The sequence below is a fragment of the Giraffa tippelskirchi genome, chromosome 10, assembly GCF_054371585.1.
Source record: "Giraffa tippelskirchi isolate mGirTip1 chromosome 10, T2T-mGirTip1v1.2.pri, whole genome shotgun sequence".
NCBI lineage: Eukaryota > Metazoa > Chordata > Mammalia > Artiodactyla > Giraffidae > Giraffa > Giraffa tippelskirchi.
The window spans coordinates 4,728,625-4,746,933 of NC_137284.1; the positions used below are offsets into that span (position 1 = coordinate 4,728,625).

Consider the following 18,309-nt stretch of genomic DNA (forward strand, 5'->3'; position numbering starts at 1 on the left):
TTTATGGGCATGGCCCTAATGAGCTGGCCCATTTTTCAGATGAGGAAACTGAGGTTCGCAGGACGAGAAATCTCCCCCTAGGTCCCAGGCTTGCAGAAGAGGAGGTGGTGTGACCCCACCCCCTCGCCAGCCTCAGTTTCCTCGCGGGCCCAGCTGCCCAGGGCGCCCCGCCCCTGCGGATGCCCCGCCCCGTCCAGGCCCCGCCCCCGGCCGCCGGGCGCCGGGAGTCGCCGCCCGCCCGGCCGCAGCCCCGCGCGCCTCAGCCAATCGGCCTCTGCCGGCTCCGGGTGCATTCAGCCTCGCCCGCTGTCCTCCCGCCCCCGGCTCCAGCTCGCCGCTCGCTCACTCGGCCGCTGCTGTCGCTGCCGCTGCACCTCTGTCCGCAGACTCGGTAAGGCCGGGCTGAGTCCGCGCGCCGCGGGGAGGGCGGGCGGGCGCCGAGCACTGGCTGCAGCGGGCCCCGGGGCCGGGGGCGGACGGGGACGGCAGGGTCCCCGATCGAGGCGGGCCGGGGTCACTTCTTGGGCTGGGGCTGCCGAGGGACGCGGGGTTCGTGGAGAGCTCGAAACTGGAGCGAGGAGGGACTCCACATCCCCCGCAGTGGACCAGGTCTAGGGGGTCCGTGCCAGGGTCGCGGTGTAGGAGAGCAATCCGGTGCGGCTGCAGGTTAGGGATGCTCAGCCCTTCGAATTTAGCAGGACGTCTCCGGCCGGGGGCCTTTAAGGCCACCGGCTCCTTTTCCCTTCCTATCTCACCCTCACTTTCAAGGAGTGGGTAGTTTGGGTCTGGGGGTCAGTCCTAGGGTCGGTCGGCCTGGGGACAGGTACCGTGCGGGAGCTGGCGGGGTGCCTGACTCTCCGGACTTGGCACGATGTCCCCGGCCGGGGACCACCAGGACCGCCGCCTCCCTCTCCCCTTCCTGTACCCTACTCCCCTTGCCGAAGTGGTTTGGGTCTGGGGATCCGCAGTAGGGCAGCGGGAGTGATGCTCAGCCCTCCGGACCTGGCAGGGGACTTGAGCAGGGCGCTGCGGATCCTTTCTCGATCTCGCCCCATCCCTCCCCCTCCTGGGGTGGATTGGGTCTGGGGTGCCGTCGCCGGATCGCGGGCCGGTCCCAAGCGGGAGCCAGAGGGACGCCAGGGACTCAGAAGGACGCCGCGACCCCCCTCCAGGCGTCCGCCCCCGCAGTGCAGCCGTGGGGACACGCCCTTGGCGCTGGGACTCAGGCGCAGTCCGAGCGTCCTAGGTGCATTCGAAACGGGGCGCCGGGCCTGGGTCCCCGCTCGCGAGTGTCCTCCATCCCCGCGTGCGGCGCGCGGTCTAGGGCAGGTGGGCGCGGAGGCTGCCCAAGGTCGTGCCGGGGCAGAGAACTGACTCGCGGGCGGTGGGAGGGTGTGGGGGGCCTCACGTGACCAGGCCTGGGCGAACTTGGCCTGCGAGCCCGGACGGCGTGGTCAGGGCGGTGGAGCATCCCGGGCTCCGTCCGTCCCTAACCCCAACTCCCTAGGCGAGCCGACAGCCAGTCCCTTTCGTTTTGTTTGAAAAGACCGTGGGTCTGCGTCTTTATATTGTAAATCGGTGGTTGACTTCCGTTAAAGCCAAAGAGAAGGATGATAGTACTCTTTTCACTCCAAGAGTTAAAAATCTCGAGTCATCAGGTAGAATACAGAGCAAATTTAATATTCCCAACTCGTAATTACTCTCGGCTCCTCTGCGCTCCATGTGATATTAAAATATTGAAGGGCAGATTTTAGTAGGGAACTGTTAACTTTGTAAGTTACCTAATAAAATGAAGTTACCTCTGGAAACGTGTATTTTGTTACACCTTTCGCTGTTGTTATACCATTTTCTCACACAGGAGTCCGGTTTCTGGCCATTCCAGATATTCAAGCAGGTTTACTTCCTTCTAAACCCCAAGCCAAATGAATAAAAAAGGGTCGAGCACACTGGCCTTTTTTTTTTTTTTAATGCCAGCAAGCATCAGCCCCCCCACCCTTCCAAATTATTTAAGGTGATACTGTTTATCGTGGAGGCAGGGGAGTGTTTAGTTGTGATAGGAACTGGAGGCTGCATTCTTGCCGAGTTTGGGGTGGTTCTGCCTCTGCGGGCCCCAGGGCTCCTTTGCGTATGTAAATGACAGTTTCCTTCCTAAGATGTGTGGCGAGATCTGATCTTGAATGCTGAACTCCATCTGAACAGCTGTGAGAATCGGAAAAAGGGCCTCCTTGAGGCGTGCACGTACTCTATCAGACTGGCAGAAATTGGGCGTCCGGCACCGGCCCAAATAACCTTTCGAGTTTGTACTGAAAACAAGAGGTGAAGGAAATGCACCTGCCGTCGCTGCCGCCCTTAGCCCCGGGCCCGTGGTCACCGAGCGGTCAAGCCTGGGTGTCCGAGGAGTCCTGGGGCGAGGGCGCGGACTTACGCAACCCTGGCCCCGCGCGCCGGTTCATGGAAGCACCGTTAATTGTTCTCAGGCTTCGCGGTGAGCCCCTTCCGGAGGCGCCGTGCGCTCGCGGGGCGCGGTGCCGCCCTTCTGACGTGGGTTGTCTTCGGGGACACCAGGCTCTTCGCTGCCCCCAAGGTTGACCACGCAGGCCTTCCCACCCAAAGGCGCTTTCTGTCGCCTGCTGCCTCCGGGGTGACAGCGCTGGCGACGCGCGCCAGCTCGCTGCGGAACGTCTCTGTGGGCCGGGCCGGTGGAACAGGATCTGCGCGCCCGGGACGCGCCAGGCCGGGGGCGGGGCTCGCCGTAACCTTTCCCCTACTTTTCTCAGCCGTCACGTGACGCCCGCGGGAGGGGCGGGGCGCGCCGACCGCAGTTGCCGGCGGCGGCGGCGAGGACTCCTTCCAAGCGAGCAATTAAAGTCGCAGCCTGGAGTCTGAAGGCGGTGGGAAGGTGGGAGGCGGAAACGCGCTCCCGCTCCGGGGCTTCTGCACTTTGATCGGATGCATTTTTTCCTTTGTTGGAAAAAAGTGTTTAGTCACTGTGCATGGTTGTTGTTGGCAGACCCGACCGGGTGCTGCTGCCGCTGGAAGCCTGCACTTTGAATTCCGGAAAAAATTGCTGCTTTTAAGAATAAAATTATTGTTCCAGCTGGTCTGTTTCTAGTGTGTTTCGGAGATTCTCTGTCTCCTAGCTTCAACGAGGCCTCTGCTCGAGCCCCTCTTTTGAGCTTTGCCTACGAGGACTTTTCTGTTTAAAAAAATAGGTAATACAAGCCCAGGATGCAAAACAAAGTGGGTACCAATGGGAATTCAGCACAGAACTGGCTGCCTCTCTCGTGCCCCTCTCCAGAAGCTACCCCTATTGTTTCTTTGACAACTGCAGAGATAGTCTAGGCTGTACAGGGCATTTAAAAGAAAATCTGCTAGTTAACACAGATAAGGAATATTTTCTGCTTGTTGATTTCTTATTATTTTGCTGCCTTTTGTGAACTTCACCTTTTGCCCCAAGCAAATATTAGGTGGACACTGCATTCCCAGCAGGCCCTGGACTGAGGCCAACTTGACCTTCTTGGGTAAGGTGACTGTGGAATGCCCTTTACTTTTTTTTTTTTTGCATGTGAGTTGTTTTGATGTCCAACAATGTTTCGGGAAGTTAATAATTGAAAGTAGTTGCGCTACAGTAGGGCAATGGCCCCATGGAGGGGTGGGAAGCAGGGCAGCCAGGCTCAACTTCTGAGGGCTTATCAGCTGATTGTTGGACACCAAGTTCTCTAGGTAGAAAGGAAAGGAATTGTTCCTACCCTGGATGTGGTGGTTCACTCACATGTCCCAGGAGGTCAGGGTCCTCCTAGATTCTTCCCAACTGGCCCCTAAGCTGCACTGCGGCTTCTGCTTCCTAGATGGCTCTTGAACTTGCCTTCCTCCCCATTTCCATGAGCCAGAGCAGGCATTCAGGTATTTGTTGAATGAGCGAGGTAAAGTTTGAGTCCCTTTCTTCCCTGGATTGTTGTGGGGTTTTCTTTTCTTTCTTTCTTTTTTTTTTTTTAAATATTTTTTTGGCTGCACCGGGTCTTAGTTTGACACTCGGGAGCTTCGGTTTCCTTTGCGTAATGCGGGATCTTTCGTTGCAGCCTGTGAACTCTTAGTTGCGTCATGTGGGATCTAGTTCCTTAACCAGGGATCGAACCTGGGCCCCCTGCATTTGAAGCACTCAATGTCTTAGCCACTGGACCACCAGGGAAGTCCCTCCCCTGCATTGCTACACTCTCCTAAGGTGGTGAGGGACCTTTGGGGGCAGTTGAGTCTCCTTGGGGAGCCTTGCTTCACCTTGTTATTACTGGGGTCAGGGACTCCCGCCAGCCCTGCCCTTCCCTACATCAAGGGGTCAGGATCCTCCTCTCCCACCAGTATACTGGCTTCCTCTGGGGTCCCAAGGCCCTTGACCCCCAGCACACACGCAGCATTCAGCACGATATGTTAGGTTGTGTTCCAACACCCTGGTGGGGAGGGGAGTAAGCTCCTTAAAGACAGACAGTGACTTTCTAAGGAGTCACTCCCTCCCACACAGTTAAACAAGTAGTACATGTTTGTACTAAAAGCAAACACAAAATAACCTTGCCTTTAAAAATATTGTCATATACCGTAACTTGGACTTTGCTTTTTCTGAAATACTTCATTTGTAAGATTATACCTGTATCACCGATTTTTCCCCAAGTGTCAGCTCATCTGTGCCCTTTTTAAAAGATTTCAGTTCAGTTCAGTCGCTCAGTCGTGTCCGACTCTTTGCGACCCCATGGACTGCAGCACGCCAGGCCTCCCTGTCCATCACCAACTCTTGGAGCTTACTCAAACTCAGGTCCATTGAGTCGGTGATGCTCAGAATTTTGGTTTCTTTCAACTGTCGCCAGCATACATTGTTGTGCAGAGTGAAGTATAGCAATGATGCTGTTAAATGTCAAAGATGTTTAGTGGAGGTATCAAGCACAGTGGCAAGAGGCGGGATGGGACCCACATGGCAACCTACATTCTTGGAGGACTGCTGCTGGCCTGTGGCTACAGTTGGGAAGGTACAGAGTGTGTTCCTGCGCTGAAGGCCTGATGTGAGCTATGGGCAATGTGCATACTTAATTTGCCAGGAAACAGATCTTATGAATGGCGGTGACATTTGCTCTGGGCCACACACACACACATCTGAGTGCGTGGCAGAGCTGGAATCTGAGCCTCCATCTGTGTTCTCCGAAGCTCTGCCCCCTCCTCTAACAGGCTGCTTCCCAGACCACTGTGCAGGCCGAGGGCCTGGGCGTTGGTGCTCCCCCACCCACGGGCCTGCTGGACATGATGCCAAATCAGCTGTGTGTGTTTCTGGGTCTCCATTTCCTCCTCTCTAAGGCGGTGCCTCTGACACCTGTCATCTTGTCTCATGGGAGTTTTATGTGGGTCCCAAAAGGGCCAGATGTGAGAGTAGTTTCCAGGGTGTGAATCCCTTGGCTGTAGGCAGGTTTTATGGGTACAGCTGCCTTCTACAGTCCCCAGATTGGAACACGTGGTTTGACCAGTTCAGTTGCACTTTTGGGTGCAAAGGAGAAGCACATGGGTGGCAAATACAGGGCACTCCTCCCCCCGCCAAGGTTTTGGAGGGAACTACTCCCTGGTGGGGAGGAGAGGTTCTGCAAACTCTCTTGGGTGGATGCGTGCCCCACCCAGCTCCTCAGACCATTGTGTTGATATCGGCCAGTCTGGAGGGGGTCCTTCTGGGTGGGCATCCAGAGAAAAACACCTGAATAGGTAGCGCAGTTAATTGGGGCCTGCCAAATTCTGTATTTTCTTTTTTTCTTTTCTATTGGCCACGCCTCATGCCTTGTTGTCATTGTTCAGTCCCTCAGTTGCATCTGACTCTTTGTGACCCCGTGGACTGTGGCATGCCAGGCTTCCCTGTCCTTCTGTCTCCCTGAGTTTGGTCAAACTTGTGTCCATTGAGTCGGTGATGCCATCCAAACGTATCTCATCCTCTGTCGTCCCCCTTTCCTCCTGCTGTCTATCTTTCCCAACATCAGGGTCTTTTCCAGTGAGTCGGCTTTTCGAATCAGGGTAGCCAAAGGATTGGAGTTTCCGTTTGAGCATCAGTCCTTCCAGTGAAGGACTTCTAGGACATTATTCCAGTGCCTGCATGCATGCTAAGTCACTTCGGTCGTGCCTGACCCTGTGCGACCCTATGGACTGTAGCCCGCCAGGCTCTTCTGTCCATGGGGATTCTCCAGGCAAGAATACTGGAGTAGATTACCATTTTCTACTCCAGGGGATCTTCCCGAGTCTCTTTTGTCTCCTGAATTCACAGGCGGGTTCTTTACCACTAGTGCCACCCAACAGTTCCCAGACCAGGGATCCAACCTGTGCCCCCTGCAGTGGAAGCACAGAGTCTTAACCCCTGGGCCACCAGGGAGTCCCCAAGACATTCGGTATTTTCCTTATAAAGATATGGCCCTCGATGACCTTTCCTCAATTTTTTTCCTGGCAAAGATTTATCTGATTAATCATCACTTGTGGATATGGCACAGTATAAGGCTTACATTTGAATTTGCTTTATTTTTACAGCAGCTCTGTAGGCAAAAGCTGTTGTTTATCAAGAGCCATAGAAAAAACGATAATAATGCAGAATTCCCCTGTAATCTGCCTTGACTCAGCATCTTTACCCTGTAAATGTGAATAGTTTATTATGATATACTTCACTGTGAGGAATGAAACATGGGGCCAGTTTAAATAAGGTGGTTATTAAATAATGCGGTTATTGCGCGCTCAGTCATGAATTCAAGATGCAGCCCTTCATGAACGAAAATGCCTGCCCCTTTCCTGTGCACAGAGCCCTCCCCAGAATTTACAGGGGGATTCTGCGTCCTGAGTCCCACATTCTTTTTTAAATAATCTTATTTATCTATTTATGGCTGTGCTGGGTCTTCGTTGCTGCCTGGGCTTTTCTCTAGTGGTGGTTGGCAGGGGCTGCTCTCTAGCTGTTGGTATGCAGGCTCCGTGCTGCGGCGGCACCCCTTGTTGCAGAGCAGGGGCTTAGTGGCTCCACGGCGTGTGGGATCTTCCCAGATCAGGGCTCGAACCCTTGTCTCCTGCACTGGCAAGTGGATTCTTTGCCTCTGAGCCATCTGGGACTCGCCCTGAGTCTCATTCTTACCTCCATCAGATTAGGGAAAGAGTAATTTGTTTGTGTACACACTTACTGAAAAAGCACAAGAGCACAACTACAGTGAGTCACGTCTGCAGGGGAATAAGCACGTGGCTCGTGAGTGCACGGGGACTGAGCGCCTACACTCAAGTACAGAGGAGCCCTTTCACGTTGTCTTCCCGTTACTGATAATTTTTGCCCGCACCTAACCTCTCACTCTTATCATCAGCCGAAAGGCTGAATACTAAATACTAGAGAGTAAGTCAGCAAGAACGGAACAAGAGTCATGAACCTCCTAGGCTGGAGAAGCCTTCCTGAGCCTTCCTGGTGCTTTCCTTGAAGTGCTCTGGGGAGCAGTGCTGAGGTCAGCCTGGAGACCGCCTTGGCCATCAACCATGGCAGGAATACAGTTTCCCCAAGTTGGTGCCAGTCCTGGAGGGCAGAACCAGCTTTGTGTAGCCAAGTAGAACCCTCCCAGGCACTGGTTACCAGACAATAGAAGAATATATGTTGTTGATGATAAAATAATTGCTCTGCTTTCAGCCAAAGATGATGCTACACATTCTCCGCCTGCAGTAGCTTCTCTCAAGAGGGTTTCCAGGGACTTCCCTGGTGATCCAGTGGTTAAGAATCTGCCTTCCACTGCAGGAGACACAGGTTTGACTCCTTATTGGGGAACTTAGGTCCCACATGTCAAAACTAAGACCCAAGGCAGCCATAAATGTTGTTTAGTCACAAAGTCATGTCCTACTCTTTGCGACCCCACGGACTGTAGCACATCAAACTTTTCTGTCCATGAGGTTTCCCAGCCAAGAATGTTGGAGTAGGTTGCCATTTCCTTTTCCAGGGTATCTTGCCAACCCAGGAATCGAACCCACTGGCAGGCGAATTCTTGACCACTGAGCCACCAGGGAAGCCAGGGCATAAATTTTGTTGCTTTTTGTAAAAAGGGGCTGGGATGTCCTTCAGCCTCCCCCTGGTGAGGGATACCGGCTGTGCCGCTGTGCCCCTGGAGACCCTGCCTGGTATTCGTGCTGCGCTCAGCTATCACTTCCTGGGGGTGACCTCTTCTCAGAGGATTTCCAGCTCAGTTGTTTGCTGCTGGATGAGATGGGTTTTAACAGAAGGCAAGGCCTGCTTCTTTGGGCTTGTGAATTGTGCAATTCTAGCGGGAAGACTGGAGCATGGGAATAATTTGAGAGTTGGCCCCTGCCGAGTTTGCAGTTTCTGTCCTTTTACTGCTGGTTGCAGTCACCTCATTTTGCTTACGATAGAGTGACCTAATTTTTCTGTGTCGTAACTTTAGAAATCTTAAGTGGAACTTTGTACGGAATGCTTACCACTTAACTTGGAGTTGGACCTGGGCCTGATTCCCAGCTTTGCTGTGACCTTGGGCAAGTTTCTTGACATGCAAGCCTTGGTCTTAGTAAATGAGACAGCATCAGTAAATCCTAGAATTCTAGTGGGGGTTAAATGGGTTAATGCAAATAAAATATGCATCACATTGTCTGGCATATGCCAAACACTTCAGTAGAAAGAATGTTTTGTATCTTCATTGTTAATAGCAAAAAATTAGTCTGTATGCCCTATTTATCTATCTCTCTACCTGTGAGCTACCTCTCTCCTTAGTTGTTGGTTTCAAGACTATATTGAAAGACTTCTTTGTTGTTCAGTCGCTAAGTCGTGTCCAACTCTTTGTGACCCCATGGACTGCAGCACACCAATCTTCCCTGACCTTCACTGTCTCCCGGAGTTTGCTCAAACTCATGTCCATTGAATCGGTGATGCCATCCAACCATCTCATCCTCTGTCACCCTGTTCTCCTCTTGCCCTCAATCTTTTCCAGCATGTGGGTCTTTTCCAATGAGTCAGCTCTTTGCATCAGGTGGCCAAAGGATTGGAGCTTCAGCATCTGTTAATTTCAAGACTGTATTGAAAAACTTCTGACAACACGTAATTTATTGTGCATTTCCATTGCTATGAAGTTTTCTTGAAAGTCTGCTGTCACATGGCAAATTTTTATTGTTTACTTTGTATTATAGAGGTGACTTCACATCTCAGTTTCCCCCCAGGCCTTTTTGAAGTGTTGACCTGCACTTTGCATTGGATGACCTTTCACCTCCTTTCCTGCTGCCTGTTGCAGAACCACAGTGGGGGGGGGGGGGGGGACGGGACTGGCTTTGAAGGAAGCCAGATATCCTTGAGGGAAACAGAAAGTCTTGTGAATGACTTCTTGATTACAAGACCAGTGTTAGGATTTGCAGGCCACCGGCTTCCAAGGTGAAAGGCTTTTGTTTGAAGGATTGGCTGCGGTGACACATTTGAAAAACAAAGTACAGACCAGTTCATTGGCTAAGAATTTTGGGGCTGGCTTTGGGCAACACTGTTAAAATGAAGGTAATTTTACCAAAATCGATTGATGCGTGCAGCATTTTCCCCCAGATTGGAGAACTGTCTGTGGACTTGTGGTTTGTTCAGAGAATTCAACAAGGATTTGTGTCCTGGGGAGCTTTACAGCTTATGATGAGAGATTAAATGAACAATTGCCAAGTGAAAGTCATTTTCACAGCAAGTACAGCTGAAATTGCTGGATGTAACTGATAGATTTCCTGTGCTTCCAGAATGTGGATTCCAAGGCAGGCACCGGGGAGAGGGAGCTGTGAGCCAGGTGTGAAGCAGAGAAAGAAATTTTAAAAAATGGGTGGAAGGCACCCCAGCTGTGAATCAGAGTTCCCTGGCAACAGAGCAGGACCGGTGGGTGGACCTGGCCAGAGAGGAGGTGGCCGGGGGGCCTGAGCTTGGGAAGGAATTTAAGACCAGAGGTGTGAATTTTTAAAATGGCAATAAATAGGTTGTTATGCTCAACCGGGGCATCTTATTCTGGATCTTGGTGTTTTCCTGGAGCAGATTAGCATAAGGTGCTTAAGTGCCCTGGAACAGACCTTCGTGACAGTCTCTCTCCTCTAGTGGCCCTCCTGGTTTCCAAGGTGGCACCGTCCCAGGGTTCACGTTCAGCCAAGATGGGCGGGGCTGGCAGTGGCACCCAGGTGTGTCCCAGGTGGAGCTCTTTGTGCACGGGCACCAGCAGGTGGGGCTCCAGGTGGGCGCTCTCCGCGTGATGCACCTGGAAGCGATTTCTGTCCTGCCAGGGAGAATAAATGGGTCTGTAGCCCCACTGCAGGGGCTCCCCACGAGGCGCTGGTGGTAAAGAATCCACCTGCAATGCAGGAGACCTGGGTTCTATCCCTGGGTCAGGAAGACCCCCTGGAGGAGGGCATGGCAACCCACTCCAGTATCCTTGCCTGGAGAATCCCATGGACAGAGGAGCCTGGTGGGCTACAGTCCATGGGGTCACAAGAGCGTCGGACACGACTGAAGTGACTTAGCACACACTCATGGACAGCCCCACTGCAGACACGCACACACAGAGAGGGCTTTGCTTTCAGTGCGTCGGATCAATCACTGGATGTCTCCCTGCAGCTGAGGGCTTGCTGCCATCAGCTGCCACCTCCGGTTTACCCCTGAGCTATCTGGGCACGGACGGCAAGAGGTGACCTCGCATCAGGAATAGTCCCCAAGGGTCTTCTCCCATCACCCAGCCAGACCTTGGGGGGAGGAGCGGCCAGCCAATGCTCCCAGGAGGTGCTCCTGCTGTCCCTCCGTTCCCTCCAGCTCAGGGTTCTTGTCAGAGGGCCTCCAATCTTTGCCCAGTGATTGTTTGCAGGAACAAGAGAATGACATGTCTTCTCCTCTCCTCCAGCCTCTCAAGACCCTGGGGCACAGGTGCACATTCTGTGGGTGGGTCCCAGCGGTCATGCCGGAGTATACCTTGTCCCCAGGGAAGCCACCTCTCTCCACCCAGGGGTGGGGGTGGAGGTGGGAGTGATCCTTGGGGGGAGGGGCATCGTACCACCCCCAAATCAGTAGGTGGGGCATGGAGTGAGGACCACCCCAACCCGTTCGTGTCCAGGCATGACAGGTGGTGGAGGTGTTTCAAGGAGTGATGGCGGGAGGGTGTGGGAAGGATGCAAGATGGGTTTTCAGTTGACTTGTTCTGGCACCAGCGGGGCTTGAAGCGAGTCATCTGCACTGATACAAGTCCAGGCCCCGGGCAGGGCCCTGTGGGTGACCAACTCCTGGTGCAAGGGGGCTGGAAGAGGACCCCCAGGGGATGAACCGGTAAGACAGTCTGCGTGCCTGGTGATCTTGCCCAGAAGGGAGAGGAAGCTGGAGGTTGGGCTGGCACATGGCGTAGGCTGCACACCATGTATGCCTGCTCGCCTGACCCTGGGACCCTGAAGTGCCTTTTGACTTCATCCTGGAAGGTTGAAGGGATCCAGAGAAGAAGCTGTCCAGCATAAGTGGCCCGGATCCAGACACAGGCCCAGCTTGCCAGCTGGCCCCAGGGCCCTTCCTCTCGCGGCGTGTTGGGGTTCCCAGCTGTGCTCACAGAGACAGCCAGGGCCGTGCCAGCGGGGCAGGGGTGCCTTAGGGCTCCAGGGAGGTGGACCAGGAAGGGAGGGTTGGGGACAAGGCAGCCTCTGGTCAGCACGGCGAAGTATTAGTATCTGTTCCTTCCAGGAAAAGGGTGTGTAGGGGCGATTCCTTGCTCTACTGTGTTGGCAGTCTCTGCTGATTCAAGATAGAAAACATCCTGCTGTATTAATATAGTAAAGTTGCTGGTTCAGTTCAGTTCAGTCGCTCAGTCTCCTCTGACTCTTTGCGACCCCATGGACTGCAGCACGCCACGCTTCCCTGTCCATCACCAACTCCCAGAGCTTGCTCAAACTCATATCCATAGAGTCATCCTCTGTTGTCCCCTTCGTTTCCTGTTCACTGGGGCTCCTCATATTTCCTGAGTGTCCAAGAGTTTGTTTTGGCCTGCCTCCTTGCCCTGGGCTCGCCTCCCCACCCCCACCCAGCCTCACCTGGAGGCACTTTGCTCCCAAGTGGAGTCACCAGTGTGGGGGGGACACTCCTAGGTGGCCCTTTCCTGGTTCCGCTCCGGCGGGGCTGCCCATGATTGACTCCAGGCAAACATCCCGAGGGGTAGCTCGGTGACCCGTCGGCAAGGTCCCCACCACTCTCACGTGTCCTTGTTTGGTTGCTAAGTTGTGTCCAACTCTTTGCAACCCTGTAAACTGTAGCCCCGCCAGGCTCCTCTCTGTCCATGGGATTTCCCAGGCAAGAATATTGGAGTGGGTTGCCATTTCCTTCTCCAGGGGATCCTCCTGACCCAGGGATTGAACTCACGTCTCCTGCATTGGCAGGCAGATTCTTTACCACTGAGCCACAAGGGAAGCCCCTCCTAACCACTGGACCACCTGGGAATTCCCAAGTCTTTATAGGAGATAATTCCCATCCCATCTAACATGTACACATCAGTGATTTTTAGTATATTCACAAATGTGTGCAGCTGTGACCCCACTCAATTTGGGAACATTTCATCACCCCCAAAAGAAGCCCTCCACTCCTTTAAGCCTCCCCCGCCACACTTTCCCCTGGCCCTAGGCGGCCACTGCTTTCTGTCTCTGTAGATTTTGCCTGTTCTGGACATTTAGCATAGCAGGAATCATTCAACATGTGGTCTGTCCTGCCGCAGTCCATGGGGTTGCAAAGAGTCGGACACAAATGAGCGACTGAACAACAGCAACGTGTGGTCTCCTGTGTCCGGCTGCTTTCACTGGGCATCAGGTTTTCAAGGTTCATCCTTCATCCCTTTGTATTGCCTGTGAATAGCATCCTGTTGTATGGATAGAGCGCGTTTTCTTTACCCATCGTCAGTGGAAGGATGCTTGAGTTGCTCCCACTTTTTGGTTATTATGAATAACGCTACTGTGAACATCCATGTACAGGTTTGGGTATGGACACACGTTTTCAGTTTTCTGGGCATGTGCCTGAGAGCGGAATTGCTGGGTCACATGGTGACTACGTTTGGCCGTTCGAGGAGCTGCCAGACTGGCATTCCCCCCAGCCATGCACGAGGGTCCCGATTTCTCTGCATCTTAATGGCTGCCATCCTGGTGGGTGTGAAGTGGTCCTTTGCTGCATCTCTGCTTTGCATTACCCTCGCGGCTTCAGGGGGCAGTATTACGATTCTAAATGTCTCCAAGTTCGAGGCTGTGAATGCCAGGATCCAGGATGGATTTTTCACTCATTAGATTTGTAGAGGAAACGTCTTAAGTCCTTGTCATCCAATTCACTAATTCCTGCTTGGCACCTAAGACACAGAGTTTTTAGTCTGAACCAAGCAAATCTCTAGTTAAATTCAGGGAGGTGGTTTTTTTTTGTTTTTTTTTTTTTTAATAATTTTGTTTTAGAATATAGTTGATTTACAATGTTAGCTTCAGGTGTACGGCAGAGTCAGTTGTACACATACACATGTCCACTTTTTTTAGATTCTTTTCCCATGTAGGCCATTATAACAGAGTATTGAGTAGAGTTCCCTGTACTATATAGTAGGTCCTTTTAAAAAAAGTTATTTTTATTCATTTATTTATTCGGCTGCGCTGGGTCTTAACTGAGTTGTGCGAACTCTTAGTTGCAGTACTTGGAACCTGGGCCACCCACATCGGGAGTGCGAAGTCTTAGCTACTGGACTGCCAGGGAAGCCCCCAGTAGGTCCTTATTAGTTACCTGTTTTCAGAGAGTTCTGCTAAGGCCACTGACTTCAGAAAAGGAGGCTGCAAATACACTCAGTCTGTCTGCCCCTGTCTAGCAGGGGTTAGATCCGTGAACAAACACTGGGCACACATCTTTGGGGAGAATTGACTACAAACACTAGACACTATATTTAATCTACTGCCTTTAATAATCCCTTCTTGTTCTGTGTAAAGCCCTTGAAAGATCCGATAAATCATTGAAAGGGTAGCCACAATTGTATTTGCTGTGATGCATGCCATGTAGAATTCTTATCTCTTGTAAGACTTGTGTTCACTCCAAGGCTTTGATGAGTGGAGAGGCTAAGTTAACCTTCAGGCTCTGGAAGAATCTTCGAGCCCCCTTGGGTAGCTTTTTGAGAAACGGATTCGAGCTGTTGGTTGGAGTGCCCTCTTGAACTGTTTAAATTGGCTTGTAGCAAGCTTTTGCTTAGAGATCTTGGTGCTTTCAAAAATGGGATTTATGTCTTCAAAATTGGCCGGGCTGTGGACGTTTGCTCCATGCCAGGTAAACGGTGTGCAAAGGGTTTTGTTTTTCCTGGCTGCGCCATGTGGCTTGTGGGATCTTAGTTCCCCAACCAGGGATTGAACCCTCAGCAGTGAAGGCCCGGAGTCCTAACCACTGGACGGCCAGGGAATCCCCACGTGTAAATGTCCCTGAATGCTGTGCAGGTGGCACTGGGCTAAGGTCACGTGCGTGGATGCAGTTTTACTGACTTGCTCTTTTCTTTCAAGGCCATCCAAGCAGAGCTCTCGGCCGCCCATCCCAGCCTCTCCCTCGGCCCCACCGTCCCCGCCTGGGTGCCCCCCATCCACCGCCCCCGGGGTGAATGCTCCACTCCCAGCCCCCACCTCGCCCAGCCTGCTCTGTGGCTCCCCGGTGTTGGGGAGGCTGGTGGAGCCCACACAGTCCTGGCTCCGGCCCCAGGGTCCTCTGAGACCTGTCTGCAGGGAGTCCTCCCTCCATTCCCTCTGTGAGCCATGCTCTCCTTGGAAACCTGCCCCAGCTTCTTACTGGTTTCACTGCCCCGCCCAGTCCACTGGCTCTCCATACAGCAGCCAGCGTGTTCTTCTTTGGGCTTCCCAGGTGGCACTAGTGGTGAAGACCCCCCGCTTGCCAATGCAAGTAGACATTCATAGACCCTGGGTTTGATCCCTGAGTTGGGAATATCCCCTGGAGGAGGGCCCAGCAACCCACTCTGGTGTTCTTGCCCAGAGAATCTCTCGGACAGAGGAGCCTGGCAGGCTACAGTCCATAGGATTGCAAAGTCAGACACGACTGAGCAACTTGGCATACATACCTGTGTCTTCTTTGGAACAGACACAGGAACTGACACCCCCAAATCATGGCCCTTGATACTTTCCCGTCACCCTAATCGTGAAACCCGGCTGCCTCTGAGCCTTCCTCTGAATTCAGCCCTGCCCTGACCCCAGCCAGCCTGCACCTCCAGCCGTTTCACAGGTCTGCTTTCGATCCTCAAAATCTTGCCTTCTGTCCGATCCTTCCTCTGGGCTTCCGTGTCACTTGGGAGGTCCTCTCTGTCACTCCCCCTTCTTCCTGCCCCCTGTCTGAGCTGCAGGGTGACCTTTCCTGCCAGCATCTCCATCCTCTCGACAGCTGGCTGGCACGCAGGAGACAGTCAACACACACTTGTTGAACAGACAAGTGAGTGACAGCCGGGATCACTTGTTCTGATTTCCTGAAGAAAAAGCAAGGGAATTCCAGAAAAACATCTACTTCTGCTTTATGGACTACACTAAAGCCTTTGGCTGTGTGGATCACAACAAACTGTGGAAAATTCTTAAAGAGATGGGAATCCCAGACCACCTTACCTGCCTCCTGAGAAACTTGTATGTGGGCCAAGAAACATCGGTTAGAACCAGACACAGAACAAGAAACTGGTTCAGGATTGGTAAAGGAGTGTGACAAGGCTGTATATTGTCACCCTGCTTATTTAACTTCTGTGCAGAATAACTCATTCTAAATGCCAGGCTGGATGAAACGCAAGCTGGAATCAAGATTTTGGGAGAAATATCAATAACCTCAGATATGCAGATGACACCACCCTAATAGCAGAAAGTGAAGAGAAACTGAAGAGCCTCTTGATGAAAGTGAAAGAGGAGAGTGAAAAAGCTGGCTTAAAACTCAACATTCAAAAAATTAAGATCATGGCATTCAGTCCCATCACTTCATGGCAAATAGATGGAAAGAAAATGGAAACAGTGACAGATTTCATTTTCTTGGGCTCCAAAATCACTACGGATGGTGACTGCAGCCATGAAATTAAAAGATGCTTGCTCCTTGGAAGAAAGGCTATGACAAACCCAGACAGGGTATTAAAAAGCAGAGACATCACTTTGCCAACAAAGGTCCGTATAGTCAAAGCTATGGTTTTTCCAGTCATGTACCAATGTGAGAGTTGGACCACAAAGAAGGCTGAGCACTGAAGAATTCATGCTTTTGAACTGTGGTGTTGGAGAAGACTCTTGAGAGTCCCTTGGACTGCAATGAGATCCAACCAGTCAATCCTAAAGGAAATCACTCCTGAATATTCATGGAAGGACTGTCGCTGAAATTGAAGCTCCAATACTTTGGCCACCTGATGCAAAGGGCCAACTCAGTTGGAAAAGACCCTGATGCTGGGAAAGATTGAAGGCAGAAGGAGAAGGGAGGGGCAGAGGATGAGATGGTAGATGGCCTCACAGACTCAATGGACATGAATTTGAGCAAACTCTGGGAGATACTGAAGGAGACGAAGCCTGGCGTGCTGCAGTCCATGGGGTCGCAAAGAGTCGGACACGACTTAGCGACTGAACAACAACAAATCTTTGAAACCGCATTACCCTTGATTTTGATGGGTTTGATGTCTGCGCCCAAGAGGCTTGCATGGTGAGAAAAGGAAAAATAGCATGAGCTAGGGATACACACACTCACAGTTCTGGGGTTTTATTCTGGTTTACTACGAACTTTGGCATCACTGACTTGATGAACATGAGTTTGAGGAAGCTCCGGGAGTTGCTGATGGACAGGGAAGCCTGGCATGCTGCAGTCAATGGGGTCGCAAAGAGTTGGACACGACTGAGCAACTGAACTGAACTGATGAGCTTTTACCTCGTTTGTATGCAGGTGTGCATACAAAATATCAATAACCTCATATGTGCAGATGACACCACCCTTATGGCAGAAAGTGAAGAAGAACTAAAGAGCCTCTTGATGAAAGTGAAAGTGGAGAGTGAAAAAGTTGGCTTAAAGCTCAACATTCAGAAAACTAAGATCATGGCATCCGGTCCCATCACTTCATGGCAGATAGATGGGGAAACAGTGGAAACAGTGGCTGACTTTATTTTTCTGGGCTCCAAAATCACTGCAGATGGTGACTGCAGCCATGAAATTAAAAGACGCTTACTCCTTGGAAGGAAGGTTATGACCAACCTAGACAGCATATTAAAAAGCAGAGACATTACTTTGCCAACAAAGGTCCGTCTGGTCAAGGCTATGGTTTTTCTAGTGGTCATGTATGGATGTGAGAGATGGACTGTGAAGAAAGCTGAGTGTCGAAGAATTGATGCTTTTGAACTGTGGTGTTGGAGAAGACTCTTGAGAGTCCCTTGGACTGCAAGGAGATCCAACCAGTCCATCCTAAAGGATATCAATCCTGGGTGTTCATTGGAAGGACTGATGTTGAAGCTGAAACTCCAATACTTGGGCCACCTGATGCGAAGAGCTGACTCATTGGAAAAGACCCTGATGCTGGGAAAGATTGAGGGCAGGAGGAGAAGGGGACGACAGAGGAAGAGATGGCTGGATGGCATCACCGACTCGATGGACATGGGTTTGGGTGGCCTCCGGGAGTTGTTGATGGACAGGGAGGCCTGAGGTGCTGTGGTTCATGGGGTCCCAAAGAGTCGGACACGACTGAGCGACTGAACTGAACTGAACTGAATTGATGCAGGTGTGCTTGTTGGCACAGGGTTTAGGAGGAGGTGGTGCCATCACGCACTTTCAGCAGGTAGGGGGAGGGCTGATGTCGGGGAGGCCAAGGGGGAAGAGGTGAGTCAGGAGTTGGTCAAGGAAGAAGGTGAAAGGAGACAAATATTTACAGCAAGAAAATGAAATACGCTTGCCTGGGAGAGGCTGGAAACCAGCCGGGAGGGCCAGGCCTGCAGGGGATGAGTGTGGCAGCTGTCTGATTTCCCAAGTCTCCAGGAGGGAGGCCCGCCCCGCTGCCCCAGGGTTCTGTGCATTGGGTTTTCCTGGAGTCTTCTGGAACCTAAAGTGGTTTGTGGAGTGGCTACCGCGTAGCCAAGGTGTGTGGTGTTGACCCCAGTTCCCACCTGAGATAAAGGATCAGGGCTGTTATGGGTGTGTTTGAGGACTTTCTGTGCCAGCCTCTAGGCTGCCTGGTGGGTAGGGATGGGATTTGACCTGGCACAGCAAGTTGCTAAACTGCCCTGGGATTCGGGATTCTGATCGGGTGAGGCTCTGACTGCCTATCGCCTGGAGGCAGGGTTGGTGGGATGGCCAAGGGC

At 52.2% G+C, this 18,309-nt stretch overlaps 1 protein-coding gene across 4 annotated transcripts in view; it reads left to right on the top strand.

Annotated features, from left to right (window-relative positions):
- Positions 1–340: 340 nt before the first annotated feature.
- CPT1A (carnitine palmitoyltransferase 1A) overlaps positions 341–18,309 on the top strand; it is a 59,381-nt gene continuing 41,412 nt past the window's right edge. For all 4 annotated transcript variants that reach the window (XR_014066175.1, XM_081531774.1, XM_081531775.1 and 1 more), the window contains exon 1: positions 341–391. The gene's annotated coding sequence lies outside the window, so the exon portion shown is untranslated. The remainder of the gene's footprint in view (positions 392–18,309) is intronic.